We start from the raw sequence: 27,162 nt of genomic DNA on the forward strand, positions 1-27,162 counted from the left end.
CTTTCACAGACAGACAGGCCTGCCTCTCCAGGGAGTGCTGAGGCTCTCCAGCCCTTGATGTTTCCCTGGGGCTACACACCACTGTCATTCTGGCATATACATTCAATCTACAGGAATTTCAAGTTCAAGCAAGAACAAGCCTATAGCACAGCAAAGCAGCCCTGGAACATATCTGTGACTACATCTATATTGATGCCTCTGTCTTCTCCCCAGTTTTTTGTCAAGAGCATGACATCCTGCTAACTTTTTTTGTTGTTTTGTTGGTTTTTGTTTTTAATAAACTAACAATGTGACATGGCAGCTGCATGCAAGACAGAGGTAATGCTGTTCTGTGGACAGAACAGAGGTGCTCTGGTGCTCAGCTCTCACCTCCTGAGAGCCTTCAACACTGAATCAAAATGGTTCATCAGTGACAGATCCTGGGGCTGGTGTTTCAGGCTGGGTGCTGATGAGCAGCCATTTCCATCTCTGGGCCTGGTGATTAGTTATACTCAACTGAGAGACAAGTAGTTGGACATTTGTCACTGTTTCTGTGAAAAATGTGGGCATGTTTTCTTGGGCTATCAAATGGGACATATGGGAGCTGGATTCCATCTTTCATTAGATCTTGGGAATTGTGTCCTCCTGAGGCAATTAATTAGCATTATGTTCTTGGCGGCTAATGTTTGCTTTCAGATTTCAGTGGCAACAGAGTTGGAAACACAGATTTTGTGAGGATGGTTTAATGGTTTAGGGCGTTAGCCAAGGCCTGCACACAGCTTTCTTCAACCCCTCAGCTTTTACAGAATTCTCTTATGTATGCAGAGAAGACTTGTGGTTTCTGTCCATGCCTTATCTCCCTCTTTGAAAAATAAATATGATTGCATTTTCCAGTTTCACAGGACTGGTGTAGAACAGATTTCACCTCAACAGAGGCCAGGCAGCACTGCTGCAGTCCTCTGCCACCCTAGCTCCATGATGGAGAAGCTATTCTGCAAAGGTTTTCTTTTAATCCTTCTTCAGTTTAAGACAAAAACATTTACATTAGAAAACTGTCAAATAAACACATGTCTATTTGTTTACTTTCAGTGTGCCCACTGCAGATATCTGCGGGCTGTACATACCTTTATCTTTGGAAAGGACATCTGTGGAAAAAGGCATATTGCCCTATTTAGTGAGCTATTTGATGTTGGCTCATATATAAGGTATAGCCCCTCTGCTGGTGTCTTTCAAGATCATTTCCAAACTATATTCTTCCTAAATCAATGTGATTTACAGCAAAACCATGCACTTGTACCCTGTGAATATAATATGGATATATTATCTAGATTGCTTGTTTTGCTTTTATTACCTCAATTGTATTCATAATGTTATATAATTATAAAAATTCATGGCTGAAGAACGGTGTCAGTTACAGCTACGAAAAAATGTCATGTCTCTTTCGAAGGGGGATGCAAGCAAAATGCAAAATATCTAGCCAGTACAGTTATACAGTAAATAACACATCCTCCATGGGGAAGAACACATGCTTTTCTTTAGTATCCATAAAACAATAACACAGGGATGAATTTTCAAGGGGAAGAGAGGAGGAATGTATTTCAGCACACCAAAATGCTAGTGTGATTTTATAATGCATTTTTTAGCACTACTGCAAATAAGTAGTTATGTGTGTAGGAGCTCACTTAAGTGGCCATTACTGTATCTGATTTGAACTCACAAAAGGCATATTACAAAGCTGTTTAAAACAGATGTGGTCTTACCCTCCATTTAAAATAAAATTAGTCCATGGTGTTAATTTAGGTAACCTTTGCAGTCACTAATATACAATCAAGTATACAATCATGAGCTTTTTAAGCATCTATGAAAGACACTAGGAAGAAGAAAATAATGAAGATAAGAAGAATATACCACTAAACAGTATCTGCATGTTTGATACTCCTTCCAGATAACTCATTCACATTTAAATGGAATGAGAAAATGAAAAACATTAAATGTAGTATTGTCTATTTTCACTTGATGCAGCTGTCTTCTAACTCAAACACTCTGGAATTGCACTCTGCCAGACAAACTTTTGTTAATTAAAATCAACATAAATACGAGCAAGACAGCTGAATAATCAAAGGTGAATTTATCCTGTATATCCAAGGTATTCATGGCATACTTTTTTTTACTTTCTGCTACTATCCTTATTACCCAGTGTTATCTTAACTCAGTGCTTCTTCAGAATCCCTTATTCCTCCCATCAGCTCAGGCATACTGATCTATTTCCACACACCCATCATTCAACCTCCAACGCTCTGACTTTCAAACCGTGTCTTTTGCAGATCACCAGGAAGGAATTTGCAGAACACTGGCTGAAAAACGCTTATTGTGCAACTAATAAGGAAGGTTGAAATACCATTAAAATTCTCACTCGTGCTTTAAAATGCCATGAAATTCGGAATTACAGCTCTGCCTTGCATCCCTGGTTGCACAATTGCACTCGCGTACTACCGACGGTGTAGTATGATCACAGGCTGCCTGCAGCAGCTGAAGCACACAGGCACTTTGGACCGCTACAGCTTTTTGCTCAGGCTTCTGATGGCTTTTTTGGGAGCCTGATCACCATTAAGGCTACAGAGGAAAGCACCAAGTTAAAAATTTAAGCTCTGAATTACTCTCGTGGTTTTACTTCAGCCCCTCACAAATCGCTGTCCTTCAAGTCGCAGTACCTCCCTCCATGTTCAAGTATTACGTTTTGGACTCAAAGTTACACTTGCCTTTAAATTACCACTAGATGACAAGAGGAAAAGCAAAATGCTTAAAAAGTGAAAATTTTATCACTGTCTTTTAAAAATTGGAGACAAACCATATCTTGTATTTCATACTTTTCTTTTGAATCACTGATTTGAAATGATTCAGTGACAGGATATCACATCTATTTGATGGGACCAAGAATTTTCACTTGATGTGTGCTGGTGTGATGGAAACTTAAGATCTGCTGTATGGATGGGAGTATAGTATGAAAATTAAGATCCAAAGAAGCTGCATAAGAAAAATCCTTAGGATTAAAAATTGAAGAACTGATCTCCATTATTGCCTGACAGTTGGAAACCTTTTGTTTTACAGGAGAGCTGCTTCCGAATTTGTACACAAAAATGTTCATAACCATTGGCTCTTTTCTGTGCAGGTTTTAAAAATGTAATTAAATACTGTCTGCATGTTGATTATGAGGCTAAATTAAGCAATACCAGCATAAGAAATAAAAAGGCTATATATTACAGTGGAATCGCTTACAGAGCTACAGCCAGCCTGAAGGGAGCTGCTTTTATGGTGGATGTCCATGCATGATATAAACCTTCTTCTAGATGATGGTGTTTAGTAATTTCCATAGCAGGTGGGTGTTACATTTTTAATTGATTTCTACCAACAAAGTTTGTAACCTTCACTGATATGTGTCCATTTCACAAGATTATATTGACTTTTAACATATCTTGTTAGATGTTATGATGAGACAGGCTTTTTTTACACTATTGATGTCTATTGATATTACATTAGTTCATCAAGCTTACAAATCACATTGCACTACATTTCACATTTGCTGTATCATGACAAGAGGTTTATAATATTCACTCTGGGACATATAAAGGGCCTGCTACCCATCCCTTGGATAAATAATTTAAGAAATTGTTGGAAAATCATACCTGATTAGTAGGATCTGCACTCAACAAGTGCCCTTTGATTTAAATTGTATTTGTATTTTGATAGGTATTGATTTTATGAGTAGGAGAGATGAATAATACATTTTGCATTTCTCCACTGTGCATAGCAATAATCTGACAGAAATAATGGAGGAACAATCCTGCAATGGAAGCGGCCTCTTTGGGGACCTGCATGCCTTCCCCAGGAAGCCCATGGGGCAGTTAATGGCACTCCTATGTGGAATGGCCTGATCCTTTTTTCTCCCATTGATTTGCTGTATCATCCTGTACAGATCACTCAGCCTCCTAACATCTCTCCTTTTCCATCAGTAAAATGGGAACAGAGTGGTTCCTCATCAGTCCACAGATGGTCACGAGACATATGGAGAAAAGCAATAGATACATCCAAGTGAGTATTATACGAGTCCCAACCGGCACTACCACATGGAGCATGGGGCAAAGAACGAGCCAGCAAGTGAGTCTTTCTGTGAGCACAGGAGAGTCTCGTTACAGCAGAACCCGTGGTGAAACCATGTACCTCTGAGAGCAGTGCTGCAGAGGTGGGCAGCACGCAGCACACTCCAACCCCAGAGGGCTGCTCTCTGCCCCTGCTGTCAGCAGCAATGTTCTGGTTATTTTGGCTACTCACTTTCCTGGATGAACTGATACAAGATTAATTTTGTTTTCTTTGGATGCTAATCCCTCAGAGTGAGAAGAGGGAACAAGATGAAGGTTGTACCGTGCAAATAACCGCGGGTAACACATGCAGGCTGGTATCTTCCTGAGGCAATAGCTGCTCAGCATGCAGGTCGGCAAGCCTGCTTGCATGAGTGGCCAGGGGTGAGAAACAGAAACAGACAAAAAACACCTCTGAGATTGAAAACAAATCAGAATATACCAGTATTTACAAACACTGATTTCCAGCACCCCAGCAGCTATAAAAAATGTAGACTCTATGAGATAACTATAATTACAAAAAAGCTTTATTTTTATTTTTTTTCACCCAGTACGCCAGCTCTGATTAGAAAGGAAAACCATAGGCTCAACTGTGCAACACAATAAACTATGGCATCAAAGCAAGCATCAAAGTGGCCCCTTGGCTGCTGGTAAACAGTACAGTCATAAGAAAAGAGACAATGAAAATACAGTAAGTAGAAACAGCACTTTCCCCCCATAACATAAACATCATAGACATTCTTTTAATACAAAGAGTAGCAGGATCCAACGTGACAGCTTTACATTTGCCAAGTATCATGGGAGGACTGTAAAATACATCCTCCCCAAACCAAGCCAAAGGAGCAGAACGAGCCAAGATGTTCTCATAAGAACAAAGAAATCCCCTTTTTTTTAGGTTTCAGACAGTTAGCAGGCTTAAATTTGTGGGTTTTCTTTTCATTGTGGTTTGTTTGTTTGGTTGGGTTTTTTTTCATTTATTTTCATCATCATCACCTCTGCCTCATGCTATCTTCAGCAAGATGTGCCAAAATATCTACTAGTGCCTGTGCTATGTAGGTGCAGTCCACTGCACCAAAACCACTCTATGGTCTTCAAATTATGGACATTCTATTTAAGACATTTTATTTGAATATTTAACTAAAAAAACATCCAAAGTAGACAACTGAGAGCCAGGACTGCGCAACTCTGAAGTAGAGGGATTGCTGTCACATGGAAGAGCAGATGATTTGTATGCATTTGAATCCTCAGCCTGTCACAGGGGGAGATTTCAATAATGTGTGGTGAGTTTCTTTGTGATGCTTTTCCTTTTCTCATTTTTGTTTAGTTAATATTTTACATTCTTTTAGAAGTATTACCTGCACATGAAGGTCTGCATTCATATAATCACGACTGACATGCAACTTCTCTGTCTTGCCCTTCTACTTTCAGGCAGCTTTATAGAAATTGAGGTCTGGCAACCCAAAACTGAGGTCCATGGGAGCACACAGCTGAAAGCATAAGAATGGGGCTGCTTTCTCTTTTCTCATTAGGGTTTTCTCTGAAGAATTTTTGTGGGAGTCTTAGCCAGTAAGCACCCATCACTTCTAGGTTCCCAAGCAGCCATGGCACAGGGAAAACATGTATCAGATTGACACAGTCTTTCTTCTTATGCCTGCTGTACCCTCCCAGATGCAGTAATTCGCCCTATTCTGTATCTTTCATAAGAGACAAGCAATATTAGTTATCCTGAAGTATTTTTTTAAGAAGATGAATATTGGAGAAATTCTTACTTATTTCACAAATTATTCTGCTTTCCATGTAAAATGCAAAGTGATTGTAATAAGTTTCATTTTGAGGCAGATCCCTCCTGAGTAACCCCTCCAGTAAAGTCTGATTCCAGGTGAAACCAACATGGGAACCGTATTTGCTTTTATGAATGCTAAAATGGTCCATGAATCTCAAATAGTATTGCACCCTCTGTTTTATAAATATTTTATATGTTTTTCTTCAATAAATACATATATTTTGCTTTTTGAATCTCAGGGCCCCTTTTGAGCTGCATGGCTCTTAGAATCTTAATAGAGAAGTAGCAACGTGAAACCGAAAATAAATGCTTTCAACAAACAGGGAAAGTCTATATTTCACCAAGAAAAGTGTGGCTTAAAATAAAACAGACTCCTGCAACATCTAAATCCTGCATATTTTCTGCAGAGCATGCCACAGCTATTGACATGCTGTTGGTTTTATATGTCCCAGGATGCATGAATTATTACTGTCATTTGACATTTTATATTCCTAGTTCCATAGCCTATAGCAACACTTACCGTCAGCTGTGGTAGACTATACCAGACCTCTGGCAATACCTCTTATTGATCAAGCACTGCTCAATGTTTGCCTGCTCAGTAATGCAAAGACAACCTAATTCTCTAAGACAGAAAACCCACAAGTTACTGCATTTGGGATTTCTAGTCCTTTCAAGAGACTCGAGACAAGAAACACAGATTACAGATACTTTCTCCCCCATTGGGAGGCAAACTGAGTTGTCTTACAAGCTTCAGGTACTACAAAAGAAAGTGCATTGCACAGTAATACTAACGAGAAAAGCTGCATGGATGCTAATGAACGGTGCTAATATGAAAGGGACCTCAGGAATGAAAGAAACATTCTGCCGAGAGTCAGTGGACTTGCAGTGCCAGGCTTATTAACTTCTTAAAAAAGGACCTAGACAAAGTAAGTAATACAGAGACACCAGCAGCAGAAAAACTATGGTCAAAGGTGTTTGTGCTTATGATTTAAAGGAAGAAAAATTTGCTGCAAGCTTACTTAAGTGAAATTCCCTGAAGACAGCAAGAGCATGATTTCATGTAAATAATAAAACAGAAATTGCAAATCACAGGGCAGCAGAGGATACCACAACTGTCTGTGACCAGCCCCAGTACAGCAGTGACTGTTTTCTGGACTTAGCTAACACACACACCAACACCCTCTCAAGTCAAAGGAAAGTTGATCTACCCTTGACATGGAACAAGTCTTGTCAGCCACTGCAGCTCACCACATCAGCATCAGCCCCTGCCTTGAGGAGCTTGTTTATCATCTGCTCCCTTCTCCCAGTCCACACTCTTCCTCTCCCTTCCATGCTACCTCCTCTGACCTCTCTCTCCTCCTTCCAGCGAGCAGCCGTGGCCCCAGTATAGCTCCCCAGGACAGCCCTCTGTATGGAGCAGGTGAACAGGGGCACAAGGGACAGCAGGAAAGAACCCTGCAGACTATAGTGTTAGCACAGAAACTATGACCCTTTACAAGGCATGCAGCTTATTTCACTTTTTTGTTTTTTAATCTCCAGGTGATGCAAATAATACCTGTTGTCAATGAGGCTCATTAGCAGCATTTTATTCTTTATTTTTTACACCTTTATACTGCAGGTATTCAAATGTATTTGCTCCTTTGCACCAGTGCAGCTGAGCTGGATTCACCTGATACAAAGACAACGGGGGCAAACCTCCAGCTGGAGCAATGAGCCCCTTTGGAAGTCCTGAAGTTGGGGCTTCTGGGCCTGGCATCCTGCGCTACCCTGCACATGTGTGTGGTGTCTGAGTGCAGGGGCCTGATGCTCAATCGCCACATGCTGGGGTCTCCTCTGAAGGTGAGAGCCACTGGTGTACTTGGCAGGGGTGATATCTGCACCACGTGCTGGGTTTTTGTGTGTGCACACCGGTGTGGCCGTGACCACCTGCTCCACAGTGTGAGTCAGCCAGGTGGGAGTATGACAGCCAAGCCCTGCCGCTGGTGGGCTCCAGGTCTGCATGCCCTCAGCACAGTCCTCCTGCAGCAGCAAGTGCCCTGTGTGGGGTCAGCCAGGAGATGGCTCTGACCCACACCAGTCCCAGGTGTTTCTATCAAAGTCACCACAAAGACAAGGTAAGGGATGCTCTTAGCTTGGCCAGCCTGAACCACCAGAGGATTTCTGCAAGGCCAGCTCAGCTTCTCCCCTTAGCCTCAGAGCTGCCTTTCCTCAGGGTGTGGTCCCTGGGGGAACATCCTGGCCTTCTACCCTGGACAGGTCATGCTTCACGCTCAAGGCACCCGTGCTCACATATTCCCAGGGCTAATTGCTCAGGGACCAAAATACTTCAGTAAAAGCCCATCAGTATTTGCTTGCTAGGGATCAGCTTTCATGTGCTTGTGTGGTGAACATCCAGTCCAGCATCTAACAGTGCTCTCTCCCAGTGCTTGTGACACCCCCCATGTGGGGTGAGGACCTTCCCCTGTTCTAGGGACCCATCGGACCAAACTCTCAATGCAGATCTTGGATTTGACCCCTGCAGATTGTGGCTTTGCTCCTTACTTTGGCTGCTGGGACAGTGGTTGCAGCACTGTCCTGGCACGCTCTGCTGGTTTTCAGAAAAGGGCTTTTCTCACAGCTACTGCTTTTTTGCTCCACAGCTCTTGAGTGCGAGAGTAAGCCTGAACCATGGCAAAGGTTTTCCTGCTTGCATTGCACCTTCTCTTTACTCTCTCTCATTGTCTGATCCTTCTGCTTCCCTCGCCTGTCCCACTAGTGTTACTACCACCCAAGAAGCCTCCAGCATCTTTTTTTCCTGACTCCTGGAAAGCATCATCAGGTCATGAACCATTTCTTCCAAACACTGGCTATATCTGCTGCCTTAGCACAATCATGGAGCTGCCTATACGTACCCAACTTGCTGCAACAAAAAGCTGCACTTCTTCAATTTATCCAGAGAGATTTTGTTATCACTTGAAATACAGCAGCACAGCTCTGCACTCGTAATGCCTTCAGAGCCACTTAACAGCACAGCTAGAGAGCACGATTCCAGTTGAGCTCAGCTGAACACAGAAGGTGACTTCTGGTGCTGGAGTACTTCATCATCGGGGTAAGGCAGGCTGGTAAGGCAGGCAGCATTTGACTAGCAAAACCTCTTTCTCTGACATCCTAAGAGGGCAGCATAGCTGCACGAGTTAAACCCTTGCCAGAAAACAAAAATGTTTTGTCAAAATATTACAGTGGTGATTTTGTTCCTGTCTTTTGAAGGGATGAGATTTAATCCACAGATCCATTCAGCTCCTCAGTCGGCTTGAAGAGAGCTGGTTAATAACAAAGACCATTTGCATTCACGCAGTCCCACCAGCCTCTCTGCATGCATAATGCCTCTTTGGTTGACTTCTTCCAGGGAGAAAACCAGTTTCCTGCTTTGTCCCTGGAAACGATGGAAGGTGCAAACTCCAGAGTAAATGCAGTTCTTCTCCACTTCAGGAGACTCAGCCCACCGGCCTCAAATTCCTGTGATCAAATCTGGAAGGGCAAACATCTGGAACACGAAAACAAACTCCCAGATTCAGGCACTTGGTCATAACAGGGACAGGGATGGTGTTCCTGCTGTGGTTCATCATCACTAGGGTGAGGCATTCGTGTGGGTGCACGTACAGGCACACACAACGGTCGTCCTAAACTTTCAGTGAAGACAATGCATCTTGTGCATCTGTGCAAAAAGATTACACCTCCAGCTGAAATGGGAATTTTACAGCCTTCCAAATCCTTAATTTTGAATCTTTCAGTGTTTTTATGCAATTTGAGAAGAGCCTAATTTTGACTTATTGACATCAGTGTGCTTTACTGAGTGAGGACTAACTTCTACTACGGTTTCCTCTGAACCCTCATATGAAGAAACAGAATTATTCCATTTATGCAAACACTGGGTGCAGTGTTTTTAATAAAACAAAATGCCTTAAAATGAAATACTTCATATAATTTGATTTATTTGTAGTCCTGCTTCTAAAGATTAAAAACATCTACAGTCTTTCCATGATCAATAATCCAATTTTTAAGGGGCTGTTACTTTAATTATAAACATATAAAAGCAATGCAAGCTACTAAACCTCTATATACAGACACATTATAAAAGCCAAACTACTTTTTACCCAGCAGGGGAAAAAAAAAAAAAAAGACAAATAGGTCTGAAATGTTGCCGACATAAATGTTTTGGACAGACTAGAAAAACCTCTGGGAATCAGGGACCATAATCAAGCCCCTTAGGAGATCATTCAGTAAACCGCAGCCTGAAGGACCCTGTGGTAGGTCCCGGTGGTGCAGTGGGACATTGGAAGGGTGCAAAAGGCAGCATACCTACTTTGCCCAGGGGCCATTCACCTGACACTATAAACAGGTTACAAAGTGAAAAACGGCTTCAGAGGTGTGCCACAAGCATTCACAGCTTCTGTGCGCACTGTGGTGTGCTTCAGCTGACAGAAGAAAACAGAGGAGACGCATTCCTCCTCTGTCTGCAGCCAGATGGGCATTTTTCCTCTCTGTTTCCATCTCTTTCTGCCCACCTCCTTCATCCCTCATCCAGGTTCCGTAAGCTTCCTGTTACTCCAGAGTTTAAATCAATTAGTGTTAACTATTACTGTTGTAGATGCTCTTTCTGTCTTCCTGCTGCTCAGTAGGAAGTAGACTTAGTGGTGCCACCCTAACTAATGAAGGTTTATTTAAGAACAGCTCAAACGCATTAAAAACCAGTAGCTTGATCCCACAGTCCTGTTCTCAAGCCTACAACCTCCAGCCCTGATCAATCATTGTGGTGTCTAACAAAGTGCTCTTGGCAGACCCAACGCTGTCTCAGATGCATTTTTACATATATTAGTTGCATTAAATAAATTATTATCACTGCACCAAACTGCCTGCTGGCCTCATCACATGTTAAAATTTCAGGACCTGCTTGGCACTCACCCTGCATTGCTGACATCTATGAAACTGCCATCCACAGAGTCACCCAGAGCCAGACACTGCAGTCAGGCTCATGCAGCAGCTTGTAAGCACAACTGTATTTTTAACATCCCAGAAACAGTTACTGCGTCATCTCCCTTTATGGTTTTCCTGGAATATTCTTTATACGCTTTGGTTTGTACAAAGTGCTGCGTCTAGGACGATAACTCTGCCTGCGCAGACTGGATGGGATATTCCTGCCCGGTGAGGAATGCATGGCTTTCCTCTTAATCATAACATATTGATTTTAAAATTGCTTTGATGACTAGGAAAGCAAAGCACAAATTGGAATCAGTGCATTTATCAGAGCTCTGCTCTTTGTGCGAGGGCACACGACGTTTCTGATTGCCAGAAGACAAGCATATTGGTCTCTCCAAAACACGAGGTAAAGATTTACGCAGGATGTGCTCTTAACTCTTGTCCTGCCCAGTTCCAGAATTCATTCTCAACAGGTTGGAAACACCAAGCCAAACTCAAATTTTATCTTAACCTGGCTTTTTATGAAGGCTGACTCTCATCAACAGCTCTGCTTTCACTATTAGCAGTAGGGCAAAACTGCTCTCTCACAAGGATGCTATTTACTCCATATTGAAGTTTATTAGGCTCTGGCTTTTTATAAGGCATCAGCAAGTAAATGCATGGAACATGTGTTTTAATCATCCCCATCTGTAACTGTTAGAGGGTACAATGAGAGAAGAGATAAGGTTTATAAACACCTTACAAAAATAATCTCTGGGCTTTGATACAGATGTATTGACTTCAGTCACCTGGTTATCAGCAAATCTTTATGTGAAAGCACTGAATGTATATTTTATTTTAAACACTTAGCTCCTGTAAATCACAATCACTGATATTTTTCTTTGTGACAATAACAAGATACATTAGCTAACTCTCCTCTTAAAAAAAGGAAAAAAAAAAAAAAAAAAAAAGGAGGACCTACAGCCTAGTGTGCGACTGGATAGGACATTACCAAACCGTGACAAAAGATGAAATAAACAATAAACCTGCTGAGATTTAACCGGGAAGTGGTGCTAACTCATGTTCCTTGTAGACCTCGGGTCAGCTGAGTGTGGATGAACATCAGACAGAGGCTACGACCAGCAGCAGCTCATCAGGCCAGCCACGGGGCGGCTGTCAGGCACCGCAGAGCTCCCACTGAGGTAATCGTGAGGAAAACTCCTGGAGATGGCACTGGGGAGGCAGGGGGAGGTTGGGTTTGCTTCAAAAAAGTCACACACACCTACCAAATCACACTGAGCTCCTGACTAAGGAACACACTGAAAGATTAAGACTGAGAATTAATTATTGAGCTTACTCATGTTTATTCAATCTTTCCTTTTGTTTTCATTTTTCTACTTTTTCATCTCTCTTGCTTTTCGTTCTCATGTCTTCCTTGGCTTCTCTTTTCTTTCTGCTTTTTTCTATTTCTTCCCTTCATCTGCTGTTTCCAATTACTCCCTTCTGTGTTTTTCCTCCTCTACCTTTTCCCTTTTTTCAAATGTCTTGTCCCTCTCATCTGCTCCTTCCAGGAAAGGAGAAGTGAGCACTGTTGTAATTTAGTTCTGATTCCTTATCTAGGCTGGGAAAAGCAACAAAAGAAAAAAAAAAAGGAAACAACATATTTTGTTTGAAAAATGTCACAGGTCCTTTAGGACCCTGATTCAATCCCTCCAAAAAATAAATCAATTGCAATTTTTAATAGGCATCAGATCACAACTCAAGGTATATCTCCTTGAATGCAGTAATGAGTCAGCTAGTTCTAGAAACTGTGGGATATAGGAAACATTTTGCCAGTTATTCATGGGCAATTCTGCAAAATTCACCACAACCACCATTTAGTGAGCTCTATCACATGGACTTTGCCATTGTTCAATCCCCTTGTTTTTACACACTTATTCCAACACTGAAAATAAAGACATCTATTTAATTAAGCACATCTTTCTGAACATTTTTAAATACAATAAGCTCTCAATTTTCTGCCTTAAGTCACACAAAGGACAAGGCAGTAAGAGCTAACAAAAATTCTTAAAAAAAGGTAGGACTGCTATCACACTTTTAATATGAGATGGTATTCTACACCTCAGATTTAATGCACACAGAATAGTTGCAAGTACAATGGCATTTCGATATCAACATTTAGAAGCATGAAATTACAAGTGTACTGACAGTTTTTTATGTGCTTCCGTAAAGCACAGAAGCTGCTGCTCTTTGTCCACCGCATCCTTTGAGTCAAAAGCAGCCCAATACTAATAAATCTCAAATACACTTTTGAGATTCACAGCAAGAGCTGCAACACCCAGGTGGAATTTATAAACACGTCTTATAATTGTTTCTGTGCCATGCTGGAGCACAGACACAAAAGGAAAAGTCTCTTTGCCCTGTTACTGGGCATCATAAATGGATGTAGCTTCATTCCTCTGCCTGGGATGTCATCTGTGATATGTGCAGTTCTGGCTAGACTTGAAGGGGACCAGTTTCCCAGCCCTTGCTGGAGCTGGAAAGAACCACATGCCACTTGCAACCAGTGGAGATGGGACAGCCCTGCAACACCTTCTTCTTGCTCATATAGGAAACCAAGTATCTTTTTAGGGTACTTAACTGTATATATTTATGAATATTTATGAAAGGTAGCAGCGGAGCTTTAAAATCTGGCAGTGCCTAGACTTCACAGGACTCAAATCTGCTACACAATTAAGATTTGGGGTTAGACTTTTTAGGCATTTACATAACCTTAAAAAGTGCTTTGCTCAAAGCCGTCAGGTTCCAGTATCATTTCTAAAACATTAGGGAGTTTCACACCCAATGTACAATGTTTGGATCTAAAAACTAGACCATGGTGTAATAAACAGGTTTTTTTCCAGAACTCATTTCATGTAATTGGGCAGGAATCCCAAGATACTGGAGGCTTGAATCCTGCCTGGAAGCACAGGGAGGGTGCTGTACTAGTGGATTGTGACTCCTCAGCTCCTCAGACCAATTCCCTCTACCTTTCTCCCTCCACCTTGCAATCTGATGTCCCCAGCTTTTCCCTGAGGAGCCAGTTAACCCAGAGAACTGCAAGGATTTATTTAATGCGACAAAAGCTTTTGTGAATATCAGGCTTAAGTCATTGTATGGAAAAAACTCAGATTTCCAGAGCTTTAGAACAGCTATTTGGAAATTCATTGGCAGAAACATTGAGAGTTCCTAAAGAGATAGGTCCTTAGTTGCAGTTTCTTTAACTGAGACCCTCCTTTCTTATGATTTGCAGTGACTTCCTACTCTCATATACTAAAGGTAATGCTCAATTTCTAGGGGAGAACAAAAAATTCACTGAATTTCTAAAATTATTAGTATAAAAGTTTACCATAGAAAATAATTTACTGGTTTCCTCAGATTCCTTCCATTAAAACCCTCTTATACCACACTGTGCTTTATGCATATGAGAGAGAAAATCCAAGGTCAAAAGCAAAGGGGCCCTGCTGATGCTGTTGAGCCCCATCCTTTCAGCCAGGCAGGGAGGAGCTGTGCTGCCCCAGGAGCTCTGCACAACCTCCCAGAAAGCCCAGCTGCTGCTGCACTGCTCATGGGTGCCATACCTGCCCACCCAGGACGGGTCTTGGAAGAGACCTTCCTCCCCAGCAACGAGCAGGAGGGCTGGAGCACTGGCCACCCCGAGCCATGCCCTTCTGCCTCCCCACAGAGCCACACTAAGTCAAAGCAGTGCCAATGCTCAGCACTGCACCCTGAGGTGGTGAGCAGAGGCATGGGAGAAACCCATGTGGCCATGGCACTGGCCTTTGAGCATGGGGTTAGATGGTATTTTTCTGAGGGATTAGGTTGTATCTGTCCATTCCAATAATCGTCCACCCTGACCTCCCAGATGTCCTGGCCCCAGCTGACCCTACCTGGCCCTCCTTCTTCCATTCACCACATACACCTTGTGTTCAGCAGCTCTTTGTATGCAGCAACGTTTTGCAGTATGCACAGACCTGCTGTCAAGAAGTTTTCCTTCCGTAGGAGAGTCATTTTCTCCCCTTTTCCCTTAAGCTTACAGAAATAAAAGGAAATAATGGAAAATAAGGGGATTGCAAAGTTACAAATTTATCACCTGCATGTTTATCTGAGAAAACATTCTCACCCATCACCACTTAGACTTCCACTCTGTTGCACAGGTACTGTGCTTGACCCTGTGGGGAGCTGATAATACATTTCATACTGCCAGCTTACTACAGCATCCAACTCCAGGCAGTGCTGGACTACTGCAGTACCTGCATACATGTGTGCCTGCACACACAGGCACACACACTGACTGTAAAACACAGCTGTCATTCTCCAAACAAACATGTTCAAATTGCACAATATTAACGGAGAATTTTTTTCCTTGAAAAGAGAGTCACATATTTTATATCCTTTATCTATCATGATATCTAAATTGGGAGCATCCAGTAGCATACTCACTGATTTCTCAGTCAGCTCTTGCCTTTTCATTTTGACAGTATTTTTCAGTCTTGACACTGAGCAGAGGAGCAAGTCATGATCTGACATGTTAAAAACAAGAGCCATGGCTTATGTGCCCTGTGCAGCAGAGCTGCTACTGCTGTGGGGACAGCCCGACAGTCCACAGCCCTCACACAGGCAAGGCTCCCATGGAGGGGAGTGCAGTTGCATGTCCCTAACACTATCACACCAGCCTTGCTGTTTGCAGACAGGCTCTGCTGCATGGACAGCATTTGTTTTTTTGTTGTAAAAGAAGATAAATGGCTCAAATACTGATCTTCCCAAATGATGACTATAATAATAGTAAGTCAAATGAATCAGTGTGTTTTGGTTTTCTATAGAAGGTATGTTGAACTATCAAAGTATGATAGCTGTCTCTCTTCCAAGGAGAGCCAGGTGATCACTCTTCCATATCTCAGGGTAGATAGGGGTATTCATATCCCTATACTTGTGCTACATATGTAGGCTTTAAAGTTCTTTTTGAAATGCTGAAATCAAAATTCTAATCGAGCTGGTCCAACCCTCAGAGCTGTTACAGCCAACACTCATGTAATATCACAAACTCAGGGGGACTGCCCTTCATTTAGACTGCTTTAAGAAACTTTGGTTCCCATTTTTCATACTGTGCTGGCTTTCCCCAACTTGCAGCCTTGACACAGGGAGCAGACAGAGCAGCGCAGGTTGTAGCACACCCCTGTTCTTGGTTACCTGAACAGAAAGCAAAAGTGCAAGAGCCTGCAGCAAGGACCTGCCCTGAAAGAGGCTGGTGTGGAATTTGTCACCAGATATAGGAAGCTGAAGAAATTTGGCTTTTACCCTGCAAGAGCTCTGAAACAAAACATCTAGAAAAAGGGTAATTTAGTAAATCAGTAGTAGATCATCTCTTTCATCATTATTTTCATCTCCTGAATCCCTGCAATAGCTACAGTAGTTTGGAAGGAGCTTCTCTGAGATACAAAGAGGTTTTGTCCTGGGGAGCCACAGCCCAGTGCAGGCAGATCCCTCCTGTCACCCCTGGGCAGCAGGTCCAGGCCACCCCACATCACAGCTTCCCCTGTCTCTGCATCCAGAGGACCTGCTGCAAAACGCTTCACCAATTTACACAGGCATCAATGTCTGCCTGAGTCTGGACATCCAAGAAGCACCAGGAATAGCAAAGATTGTGATGTTTAAATTTGTTAACAAACAAAAGAGCACATGGCAGCAATGTTCCAAGTGGAAGGTAAGGCTCACAGCTAGAGCAGGCTGGCAGGGTGGTGGCTCTGCGCACACTGCAGCCCCCACCCTGCCAAGAGGGGACTCGGCAGCTGCCTGTGCCTCTCCTACAGGGGCCAGCTCTGATCTGCCCATGGCAGAAGGGATCATACAGCCTGGCCACCTCCCTGCCACCACAGCAAGACACAGTTGCCCCTGTCTTCACCAGCTGCGTTATCTCCAGCCATTAAAGCATTGCTCTGCAGGCCCAGATTTTCATGTCAGGATCTATGAGATACAGAATAACCCTACAAACCAAATCATATGGCTGAGACTCTCTCTCCACCTGGACAGAAACAATTTTGATCCCTGCCTATTCTTTAACAGTCTTTTCCTACAGGTGAGCAACCCACAGTGCTCCACCTCAATTAACCCTTGTTAATTGTGTTCCACCTTGGCTTTTTGTAACAATTTGTTTTCAATTACCTCCTTCAGACAAATCTGAATGATTACCACCACTTTTTTCACATTTCTTTCTGAGTCAAGTGTGTAGTAAAGTGTTTGCAATGCATCAACTGTTCATCCTGCAAAATTCCAAAGAAAGCATCAGTTGCCCGTGGTGAAAACCAGGGCAGCCCAAATCCTCAGTTGCTTTGCCTGGCACAGACAGAAATTTCTCCCCAATGAGGAGTGCAAGTCTGAGTGCTAAAGAGCCACCCTGGTTTCAACTATGCTAAGTCCAGGAGAGGCACACATCTACTAATAAAATCACTCCTGCCTGGGGCTGCAGTGCTGGCAGAGGAGCGGCAGCAGCTCCTGTCCCAGCTGAGTCCTGAGAGATGCTGACTGCTCCCAAAGCAAAGGGTATCCACAGGTACTTGGGCACATGCTGCCTCCCTCTCTGGAGCCTCTCTCACCGCTTTAAGGTAGCAGGAACCAGACCTAAGTCGATCCTAGTAGTAGCTCTTCCAAGGTAGGGAAGTGAAGAAAGAAAGCTGCAGCACACTATAGATCCTAATTGCATTTGCTCTGCAGGCTCTGAAATGTCAGTCAAACAAATACGCCATCGCCTTTACTGCTCTGCAGTTGCCATTTACTATTTTACTGGGAAATTGTCCAGGAAAGGGATACTACCTAGAAGGGACCATTATGCCAGCACTGGAAACCAGCAATATTTCTGAACAACCCCATGGGCCCATTATCTATTCGTACACTGCGGAAAGACAAGAAGAGCCTGAGTGAGCCAATTTGTGTTTGTGGTAGCAATTGCAGCAGTAGTGGGGATGGAGACAGCCCAGGACCCAGCGGGCACATCTGAACTGGTGCACGCTCTGGAGCTGTAACAATGCACACCAGAGCAGAGCACGATTCAGTGAGTGAAGGGGAAAAAAACCGTCTTAAAATGAGCTCTTTTATGAGCCTGAGTTTCGTTACACAGCTTTATCAGAGTTTATGAGGACTGGAGTAAACAATACGAAACGGCACTCTCCAACACGCTCTCTAGCTCTTTATCAGTCCACAGAACCAGTAACTCCCAGGAGATGCAGATACTATGGGGCAGATAGCTTTGCTGAAGTGACAAAGCCACTTTCCCCAGGAAGAGTCCCACTAAAATCATCTCTTTTTCTCTAGCAATGACTCTTTGCTCTCCAAAGAGCTCACTTCCTGCTATAGGGAGCTCCTTAAAACTTAATTACCACTTTGCTACACTAGGAGTGAGCATTTGAGATACTTAATATGCAGAATCATTCTGAATCACCTCATTTTACCACTACTTTATTTTTCCTCCCAGTCAAAAAAGCATACCAAAGGGTGCACAGCCCACTCCCCCTTACTGTAATTCCCCTCCTGCTCCCAACAAAGAAACATGAATTTACCTGGACTACATTCCATTGACTTCTAAGCAAAGCTCAGTCTGTCTGTCCTTCCCTCTCTTCAGATAGCAAGTCACAGAGGGCAGTTTCAGACCTACTTATAGATTCAACCTCTGTGAGCAGGGGGAATGGGGTTGTATCTGGCACAGGTGAGGAGGAAACCATCCATTACCAAAAGAGGCAACTCCCATCGCCTGGAAATCAACTTAGCAAGGAAAACCTGTGCTCTTCACACAAGCTCCTGGCTCACCGTTTCCAGAACATTCAGCAAACATTTTATTTCTGACATCTTTTTGGGTTTCATCACATAGTCTCTGGCAGTGAAAGCACTGGTGGATCAATAGTCAGTTCAAGCTCTTGTGTCAGGGCATCCTGTCCCTGGCTCTGGGGCAGCACTAACAAGGCCACACAGTGCCTTGCAAGCAGGGGAGAGGGTCGGGGGCACCACCAGCAGTGTTGTGGCTGCTGTCTGGCACACGGATGGCTGTTCTGCTGCGGTCCGGGGCCTGGGTTCACTGCATCACAGGGATGTACACCATGAGCATTTCGGCCCTGCCTTATAATTTGCACACTTTGTTTGCTCTAGGTATGGTTCCTGCAGACATACAAGCTGGATGCATATTAGTTTTTTTCATTTTAAACAAAACAAATGCCATGGTTTATCACCCCTTTTCCCTCTCTGTCCCTCAGATGGGATTTCTTAAATTCACCTGGGTTACGCATTTTCATAAACCACACTGGCTGCAATAAGCTATGTTTGAATCATCATTTAGAGAAGTGAAGATTTAATTTCATGGTGGAATTAAGGTTGACATTTCCTTTTTATTTATACTACACCAAGGATTAATAAGGTTACTATAACCTTAATCTTTGATAGCTCAACAATAGAATACTCCAGGATTACTGCAAAAGCTGGATTTTAACTCTTTTAATCCCATTATTGTTAATAACCTTATCAACACTGTGCCCCACCATAGAGGTGGAGTGGAAGAATATCAGACCCTACAATTCCTTACCATGGAGCAGCACTCACAGTTTGAGCAGAAGAGCCAGAGACAGTTGCTTGGTTGATGCCTGCAGTGAGGTTCACAGTTTGCAGTAGGGCTGCAATGCTGCTTTTAAACTCCTTGTCAGAGATCTTTGCCAAGAAAAACAGTGGTCCAGTGGCATATGTTGGCAGAGCAATGCAAGGTTGCTCTAATTCCCTTACTTTGTTTTTCCCTCCTCCCATGCGATAACTACTCCAAGAATCAGACTGCCAGTCTGGCAAGTTGAGATCCAGAAACTTATTGCTAATTACCATGTTTACAATTCCCAACCTGTCTGTTGGTGCCAACAATCAAACTGCATCCTCTTGAGTGCACCAAAAGACACTTGCTGGCAGTAGTTTCCTAAGGTTCCAGGCTGGCTACATTAATTACTGTTAACTTAATTTTTGTGTATTGAGAAGCAGCTTTAATTAGTGATTCCATGGTTTAAAATCATCCTTTTATGAGTTTCAAGGAATAGCAGCTAGACTTATAGAATACTTACCAACCTACATATCTTTTACTTGGAAACACAAGTGATAGTAAACTTATATGTGGCCTGACAAATAAAATAGGCACAGGTTTAATAAAATCACACCAGGAAATGAAAGGTTGTGCCTTCCCTTTGAAGTAAAATAAGCAGCTCTAAAAAGGCAGGTTGGATATGTTTTATCATCCTCAGAAAAGATTTGACTGGACAGAATAAACCTCATTCTGACGGTATATCACTGAACCAAACCATTTAATGAATTAAAAGAAAAAGCATGTATTTTATGAACTCAGTGAAAGAGAGCCCAAACTCAAGTAACTGCAAGGCAGAGTCTGAGCAGAGAGGATCCAGTCTGTGCCCTGCAAGTTCTAGCCCAAGGTTCCTGAAGGCCATCTGACTACTCAGCTGGGATCCCCTTTAAGAGAGCACATACTTCTACCTCACCAGAGTCAGTAGAATGTGCTGTGCCCAAAGAGCAGCACCTCTCAGCAGCCAGGCTGGGCTCTGAGGGCCTCGGGACTTGCATGGACACCCCAGGAATCAGCAGGCACACAGGGTTGTGCAGTACACAGGAACAGGTTACCCACTAAAGGTGTGTGCCCAGCGGCTATGCCGTGCAGAGCCCACCCAATGCCCACAGTTGCCCCCCGCAGCAATGCATTTCTAACCTGAATTTTCTAACCTGGCAATGAAATTCAATCTCCATGATGCCAGGCTGAAAAAGCTGGTTAGGAACTGATGAGAACTGCACTACACTGCCTCTCTGAGGATGTTTTATTCTGTTCTCTGATGGGTGTGGAATTACAAGAGAGAGAGCAGGGCTAGCCAGATCTCTACCCCCTGATGTGGCTTGGTGCTTCTGAGGTGGATGGGCTGATGGCAGCAGCACAAGGCTGCTCTCAGTCAGTGCTGCTGGACACGGGCAGCATGCAGATGCCAGTGCAGCAAATGTCTGTGCTGTGTTGAGGCTGAAATCAGTCTCATCTCTTAGGGGCAGTTTAGGTTGTCACAACCATCTGAAAATTGACAGTTTTAAGAGGAACCCTGCATTCAGACTAGAGCAGCATCGTGCCCGTATCTGCTTAAAATGCCAGTGGTCCTTCCTGGTTGTGTAAGGATAGATCTAGGAGTCTGATTTTAGGCCCATTTTCCTAAAACTTGGTCTAACTAGTGCAATAACAGGCCACAGTGAGTCTGTCTTTTCTGCCCTGCAGCAGATTCTCCACCATCTCACTGAGTCCCAAGACACCAGCTAACTTCCCTGCTCTCCTGGCAACATTTCTCAGGTTGCCAGCCACTGCCAGGCTTCTGCTCTTGCACCACAGTCCTACTCTGTGAGGTTGCAGTGGGCTACTAAGATAACCCAGTGCAAAACTCAAGCACACAAAAAGTAGCATGGAGTAGGGGCAGTAAACCCAAAGCAAGGGGTAAACCAAGGAGACAGACACTAAAATCAACAGGCATTTTAACTTACAAGGGGAAGATGGGAAGGAAAATCAATCAGTGCTCCCGGAGGAGGCAGTCTGGATCTGCTCAGGTCCTAAAGCAAGAGAGTGGAAACAGGCATTTCAGAGCAGTTCATTTACACGAGGTGGAGCCCCTGGTGGTCTATTGGTTAAGGGCGCAGCGCTGTCACCGCCAAGGCCGGGTTCGATTCCCAGTCAGGGCCACTCCCAGGCAGATGGAGCTCGTTAGCCCTTAAAAAAAAAAGGCAATCCATCTACGTCCTGAGGACCTCGCTGCCACCGTCCAAGCTCGCTTGGCCCCGGCAGATGAACCTTAGGATTAAAGGGTGGGCTCAGTTCCGCGCACACTGTGTCTCACCTAAAAAATCCAATGCGCAGGCTGGAAGGTGTAAAGACCTTCCCCGGATCTTCGCTCGCGAAGACTGGCCATTATATTATATTTACACGAGGTGTACTGAGTACACCAAGCAAACTACCAAAGGAGGCAACAGACCTGCATCTCAGAGAACGGTCTGACAGGAGTTACATTGGCACTTTAGCACAAAGAGATATTTGAGGCTCCGAAAGCAAGCGGCAGTGTACGGGGACACGTGGATGCAGCTCACGTGGCCCACGCTATTGATGTGTTTTCCCTCCCCAACCCAGCCTGCTCAGCTTGATTACTTACGTCTTGTATAACTTACAGACATAGTCTAAAGAGAGTCGGCCAATTTCCACTCAATTTATAATTTAGCAAGCAGAGAAGCTTGATTCTTCTAATTTACATAAAACATACATAAAACCGAAAACAAAATAGCTTTTGAGCATATGGGCAAAGTACACAAGAGCCACAGAGAAAAGGAGGAGTGAAAAAAGGACACAGACCAAAAGCACTATCTGTGTAATGCTTTGCTAAGGGATTCTGAGTACTTTGTTTATGATAAATATCTCACAGGCAAGCAAGTTTTTATTGTCACAGGCACGTGTTGGTGCTGTACCTCCGCCTCATCACTGGACGATCAGCACACAGGCCTACCTAACCAACGCCATAACACTGGATGGGGCTTTTCTATTGCATCTTTCTTTTTCTAGGTAAAGAAATATTGTTGAGAACCTGCAACAATATGGCAAGAAAGCTTCAGTGTGTATCAAGATACACACTTGCCAGACCTTCTTCCCGTTCCCTCTTGGACACCTCCTCTTCTCACAAAGAAAGGCAGGGAGCTCTCACCCTGCAGATAAACATAAGTCAGCATCCTAACTCCCAGGGAGCAGCAATAGGGCTGCACTCTTATGATCATTTCTCCTGCATTCCTCCTCTGTGACTGCCAGGTTCTGGCAGAGCCAGTGAAGGCATTCTCTAAGAGGAGATACCACTTGCCAAGTGCCGAAGCTGATATTTCTCCTGTGGCATGGCAGGCTCCAAATCATGTTTCTCTTCCTCGTTTGCCTGAGGATTCATCCTGGGTACTAACAATAGACTCCATGGAGGCTGGTGGAGCCCAGGCTGCCTCACCAACTTCTGTCTGAATTCAGTCATTTCCAGTGAGCAATGTATAAATAGATGCTGCCTCATTATTGATGTATATTGTGCAAAGGGTTTAGCCGGGGATGAAGCTTGCCTGCTTTCCTTTTATGGATGAAAAGCGGGATCCCAGAGCCTTTATGTGAGATCTCTGCACATGTCAATCAAACCACACCAGAAGGAAGATTTTGTTCTGTTAGGTCCATGTTAAATGGCAGCCACATGGCCATGGGAAACATCTATGGGAACAAAATGCAGCTCTGCTTGTGTGTGCATGTGTGTATAGGCACATTTACACATATGCACACCCAAACCAAATGAAAACAGAATTCTAACGGTTGCAGCCTAATGTTTCTATTCCTTTTTAAATCCCAAGACCAGGCTGTAGTCCGGGCTACTCTGACACAAATCTCATTTGATTCGTTATAAACCACTGATTTAAACTAATGGAAGAGTTAGCCTCTGATTTAAAAAGCAGACCTTAGAGGCTGGCCCAAGGCCTGAGCCTCTCAGCCCTGCAGTCTGGCTGTAGTGCATTGATACTTGCCAGCTAAATTTGATCATGAACTCTGGTGAAGGCAAGCTATCGATATTTCAGAAAGCCATTCCTCACACTTCTGAGCAGCAAACGGCCCATCACTAAGAAGGCCAAACCCTTGTCAGCATGAGCTGACTTATATGAAATGAAACACTGACCTCACTGCTAGCTCCAGAGTTAATCTCGGAAGAGAGATTTTATTAGAGAAAGCAGAGCTATTGTTCTGAGCCTCTCTACAGGGCACATATTTAAGTTTTGCATCCAGGAAATGTGAAATACTTTAAATAGAGTGGTATTTGGTAAAAATTTAAACCGAAAAACAAGAGTATTTTGGGGGGGATTTATTTATTTGTTGGTTTGTTTTTCGGTTTGTTTTTTTTTTTCTTGGATTTCACATCACCCCCATTCGCCATCCTTTTCCTGGCTGGAGTTTTTCCTCCCTCTTTACCAGGGAGGATGGAGCAGAGCAAGCAGCACTGCCTCACTGCAGCTCCAGCAAAGAAAAATTAACATGTTTATGTTCATCTCTAACCGAGGGTTTGGACTGGTCCTGCCTTCTCCATTGGTAAGAATTTACACGCACAGAAATGACATGCACGTGAACAAGGAGAGCAAAAGGGAGTGGGGTTTGTCTCTTGATTCCTAGACCAGGACTTGCAGATCCAGTTTTCATCAAGAGGCTCTATGATCAGCTGAAGACAAATAGATTTATGTTATCGCATGTCTGACAGACACATGATGTGACAGCCATGAGGTTGTAACACAACAAAGGAGAGTGAGTAGTCAAAAAGGAAAGGATTGTACTGAAACCTTGCAAGGAATTACGTTATTGTCTTCTGCTTAACTCGTACCTCGGCAAACACACAGGGAAAAAAGGCTCTTTCTTAAAAATGGAAAATTCACCATCTCTGAGACAGAGGTCTGAGAAAGCTTCCACTGCTCTCCTCTATAGTTCAATTACTAGAAAATTAAATTATCCTGACATTTCTAAAATACAGCATGTTGAAAAAGAAAATCCCTTCCATCCCGTCAAATGTTTTGCACGTACCATAAACAGAAAGATGGACAATCAGGCAGCAGAGGAAAGTAGGGGAACAAGCAACATTTTTTCCCATAGTGGTCATAACAACCAGGGCATCAAGACTGTAATAACTGTTGCTTTATTAAAACAGCAAGTAAGAACCTGTATAACTTCGGGTTTCAGGATGATGCTTTATGACAACTTAATGAAGAGGTAATACAAAATACATTTTAGTGGAGTAACCACGTAAGTTATCTCCTGAAGAATGATTGTTAAAGGATGAGTTTCCAGATGGTGTGAAGCATTACTGTGAAGCTTCCCTGTTCTTACTATTTCCCACCCAACTTAAAGAAATAAAATAAATCCTTTATAATGCAGTAATTAGTGATGCCTTTTTATCTGAATTTTCTATCAGCTTCTTGTTGAGAGAACGTGAATACTTGCAAAGCTATTACTATCAGATAATCTAAAAGTAGTCATATGAAACCTACATTATCTATGTAAATGCCTCTGTAAGATGCAGTAAGATGGTTCTTTTTTTGGTAACAGACTGCACAATTGCATGCTGTACTGTTCTGGTTCAGAATGTTCCTCTTTCTCCAATTAGAGAAGACCAGTCCCATGCTGATCACTTTATCTTTGATTGCTCATGATTTAAAAGATAGGCTTGACCTGTGACCATTAATAAACTTTGTGATGTTGTCCTGATTTAGTAAGAGAACTGCTAATTTTCCAAACAAGGTTATGAATCAGCAATTGTTAATATCAAAGACAGCTACATTTTTCCAACATTTCATGCCTAATGAAATTATATGAAAGGGGTGTACACTGCATACAACTCAGATGAGCTGATACAGAACAATGCAGTGGTGACGACTGCCCCTGAAACAGATAAAATTTACTTAATCTGAAATACTCTAGAGTAGCTTGGAAAGTTTAGGTTACCTCTTACAGGCCTACCTCTTTCTTTCAGTGGTATAAAGTGCTGGGGAATTATCAGAGCCATTTCAGCTCCACAGAGGTGCGTCACAGCAGTCAGAGGCAAAAAGGCCTCCCCAGGTGGCTCTCCAGCCCTCATACTGCCTGCCATGTCTTGGCCAAGGTAATTTTATATCTCTCAGGCAAGGGCTTTCCTGTCTGGAGATTGCTCCATTGCTTTATGTCATCCCCACTGGCTAGAGGGGTATTGGGTTCACTGAAAGGGAATGTTTCTTGATAGCCATGCTGCATTTTCTCCATACATAGCTTAAGGTCTGTTTGCACACATCAGGCTACATTGCTTTCGTGCAGACAGGAGAAATTCTGATCCCCCCAATATCAATGTAAAATTACCACTGTTTTCTGTAGGAGAACGATTTCAAAAGCATGATGCTCATTTTGTTAATCTATATGGGCATTATTATGTAATTTTGGCTAGGTATGTATATTCATACAGATATATATATATAAAACCTTGCCCTTCAGCTATATATTCAGGGCTCTTATTTTTCCCATCAATCAGCCCCCTCTAGTTTCTGGAACATATCACCTAATTTTCTGTTGGCTGCTTTTAACTAAACACTGTTTTTCCAAAAAGCAAACTACCAAACATGCGCGATGTTCCAGCCCTGGTTTCAACACTCCTGGTGCATACGCCCAGCACCACACTGCGATGCCTCCTCACCTACAGTCCCTGGTGCCTCACTTCTCCTCTGCCCTCCAGCTCTGCAAAGCTGGGTCACATCTACCTTCTACCATCACCTCCTAGACTCTTCTCTCTACCTTCCTCAGGATCCTGTCTGTCCTTTGGTGTCAGACTCTTTCCATCATCTCTATGAATTCTGGCTTGGTTTTTCACTTTTAGACTACTTATTTTTGGCCTGTCATTTAAATTTCTTTTGAGTCATTGTTATTATCGAGCCAACTTTTATAAATAGCTCTAAGCATTGCAGGTATGTGATAATCAAGTCCTTTGATTTTTGAGCAATTTGGTTACTAAATGATAGCAATAAAAAAGCATGCAATCATCATGGGCATTAGCCCAGGATATGTTTCCACCATTAAAGCTTTCAGGAGGTATATGATGAATCTGGTACAAATTTATGGCTCTTAATAATGAGTGTTATGATTTACCTTTGCAACACTAAATGGTGAGGTGTCATAACAGCTAAGGGTAATACTTGGGGGAGGTGCTTTACAGAAAAATAGTAATCTATTAAAAGGAAGAGAAGAAAAAACCTTTTGTATATATAAAGACATTATTTTTTAAAAAAAAAAAAAAGGCATAAAAATCCAGTTGTGTACATTACTGCTAGAGTGATGTAAAAAGGCAGAGAAAAAGGCTAGTTAGCTTAATCTTACAGCTGCAAAGTATGTGTCTAGCTGTGTGGATGTATAGGTATTTATTACTCTTTTCAGTTTCCTCAAGAAAACCCTATAAACACTAGAAGCTACCTAAACTGACATAAAAGACAATTACTTCTTATGGAAAGAAAACTTACACTCCTCTCAAAATCAGATGTAGTCTGAAAAGCAGAAAGCAAGCAGAATTAAACCCAAGGAAAGGCATCTGCATAACTGTACATATCTACATTCATCAGTGTGGACATTTATTTTAGGCAACTTTGCAGCAGCAAGAGGAATCATAACACCGGTCATAAATACGCACTGCAACAGCACAGCCCCTGCTGAGGTGAGTGGGTGTTGTGCCTCTG

At 42.9% G+C, this 27,162-nt stretch overlaps 1 long non-coding RNA gene across 1 annotated transcript in view; it reads right to left on the reverse strand.

Annotated features, from left to right (window-relative positions):
- Window positions 1–27,162, reverse strand: part of LOC126635729 (uncharacterized) — a 43,843-nt gene that overhangs the window by 12,974 nt on the left and 3,707 nt on the right. The window contains exon 2 of the long non-coding RNA XR_007627769.1: window positions 1–21,480. This exon is cut by the window's left edge and continues 12,974 nt beyond it. This is a non-coding gene — a long non-coding RNA (uncharacterized LOC126635729). The remainder of the gene's footprint in view (window positions 21,481–27,162) is intronic.

This window comes from Myiozetetes cayanensis, unplaced genomic scaffold (assembly GCF_022539395.1).
Source record: "Myiozetetes cayanensis isolate MyiCay16 unplaced genomic scaffold, myiCay2020 scf12, whole genome shotgun sequence".
In the NCBI taxonomy this organism is placed as follows: domain Eukaryota; kingdom Metazoa; phylum Chordata; class Aves; order Passeriformes; family Tyrannidae; genus Myiozetetes; species Myiozetetes cayanensis.